Here is a 2,137-nt window from a genome sequence, read left to right as displayed (position 1 = left end):
TTAACGAAATCAGGTCAAACCCTTCCCTGAAGTAAGGCTCCAGGCCCGCAAACTCCGCCGAGTCCCTGAACTACTTCAGCTATAGCAAGGGACCTTCTTGGAGACCTCGAGCTGTAGAGGAGCACTGTTTCAATGACTAGCTTCTAAAAAAGAGTCACTAGCACGTCTCTAAAGGCTTGATTCATCAGCACCAGGCACGGCAGAGGAGCAGTTGTCAGGCAGAGAAGCCTGGCCAGCACAGGGTGCCATCACCGAGGCTCACCTCAAGTTCCAGGGCAGACACCGGGCTCCATCACCAGCATGAACGTTCGATTTGTGCACTCTCCTCAACACAACCCAGCAGCTCTGGGAAACCAGCATGAGATACGTGAAACCTGTCCATGCCGGTTGCTCTCAGCAACTCAGGTGCAGCTTCTCTGCTAGATTTACATCAATCTACCATACTGGGCAAGCTCAAGAATCCACCCCCATCCAGACCTCAAACAGCCATTACGGAAAAAGCTTCTCATGTCAACTATTTCCTACGACAGCGAGACAGTGATGGATACCACCTTCCTCAGCATCTGCCGCGTGCAAAGGGGCCGCCATCAGGCCAGGCAGAGGCACGCTCAAAATCTCGGCTCTACAGAAGCATCAGGCTCCCCTCCAGAACACAGTAGCCTCAGAGACCTTGATTCCACAGAGCAGCCCGAGGAGAGGACAGTGCCCATGGCAGACAGCGGGCTTAATTAAAGCGGCTTCTCCCTTGGGTCAGTGCAGATGTCACCTCCTGCCCTGAACCTCCTGCTCTCAGCCGTGGCTCAGTGCCTCAGACAGCTTTCCCCAGGAGGGAGGGGGACCGCAGCTGGTTTGGAGCAGGGTGTGAACAGTGTGTTCCCATCACCAGTGACACAGACAGGAGGGCTCAAGCCTCCCTGAGACCTGCAGAGGGAGGGAGTCAGCGCCTGCCATGCTCCCAGTCTGGCAAAATACAGGAAAGTGCTTTTGAGCGCAGTCGTGGGCGAGCCCGACAGAGCAGTTCCGCTCAGCTGGATTTTTCCTACCCTTAAAGCAGACCAAATCATACTCTGAAAGGTCTAATGGCACATGGAAAAGCTCTCCCCTCCCTCCCAAGAGCCTTCCCCACAGATGCTTCCAGCACCCCTGAATTTGTCCCTTCAGCCAGAGCTAACGACTCAGGATGGAAGTAAAACACCGCGAGGAACGAGCCAGCAGAGCAGGCCAAGAGAAGCCACATCCAGATGTGCCTTGGGCTCCTGCCCATGTGCCCGTGGCCCAGCGCAGCCGTGCAGGAAGGGAGCAAAACTGTGTGCAGGGACAGAGAGCGGAAAGCAGTGCTCACCTTATCACCCACCCTGCTTATCACCCCCCCTGCCCGGCCCTTCCTTCCCCGCTCACGCTGCACAAAGGGTAACAACATCAGACAGGCTGTTTTCTTCCTGGGAAGTGGAAAGCTGGAAGGTTACGTTCCAAACCATCCCGCAGCAGGAGGGATGCTCCAACAGCACCATCACCGCAACTATCCGAGCTTCTCAAAAGGGTGCAGGCAGCCATGCGTGTGGTCTTCCCAGACCCGCCCTGACCCAAAGGGAGCTCATCTCCTGCTGGGCCTCCCAGCTGAAATATCTGCACCAGGGGGCCGCCTCATTTCCCCAGCGGGCCCGCCCCAGTCTCCCCCACCTCCCACTCCATTTCAAACAGGGGACTTGGACTAATTCACCTTGATAAAAATCAGAGCCAGCCACTGGGACTCGAACAAAATTAGAGTCATTCTTTGAAGGCTGCCTGGCCTATTAAGGAGGGCCCCAGCCCCCCCCACCTCCCACTCCATTTCAAACAGGGGACTTGGACTAATTCCCCTTGATAAAAATCAGAGCCAGCCACTGGGACTCGAACAAAATTAGAGTCATTCTTTGAAGGCTGCCTGGCCTATTAAGGAGGGCACTGCCATTACTTGGCAAGTTTTGTAGCTCTGCTGCTCAGGGGCAGCTCAGCTGCTGCTCCAGATGTGGCAGAGAACGTGGCTACAGCACTCTCCTTCCAGAAAGGACCTGTACCTCCTGTTTTCCCTCCCGCTGCAGGAAGGGAGCTGTGTGTGTTGGAGACAGCAGGTGGGTACTGGGAGCGGAGCTGCTCG

At 55.9% G+C, this 2,137-nt stretch overlaps 1 protein-coding gene across 1 annotated transcript in view; it reads right to left on the bottom strand.

The window, feature by feature from the left end:
• The window catches only part of CD82 (CD82 molecule), a 17,167-nt gene that overhangs the window by 14,606 nt on the left and 424 nt on the right, over window positions 1-2,137 (bottom strand). The window lies entirely within an intron of this gene.

Source organism: Buceros rhinoceros, unplaced genomic scaffold (genome assembly GCF_000710305.1).
Source record: "Buceros rhinoceros silvestris isolate BGI_N320 unplaced genomic scaffold, ASM71030v1 scaffold19239, whole genome shotgun sequence".
Taxonomy (NCBI): Eukaryota; Metazoa; Chordata; class Aves; order Bucerotiformes; family Bucerotidae; genus Buceros; species Buceros rhinoceros.
The sequence above is the reverse complement of the archived record's forward strand: the minus strand, read 5'-3'. Positions and strand labels throughout refer to the sequence as shown.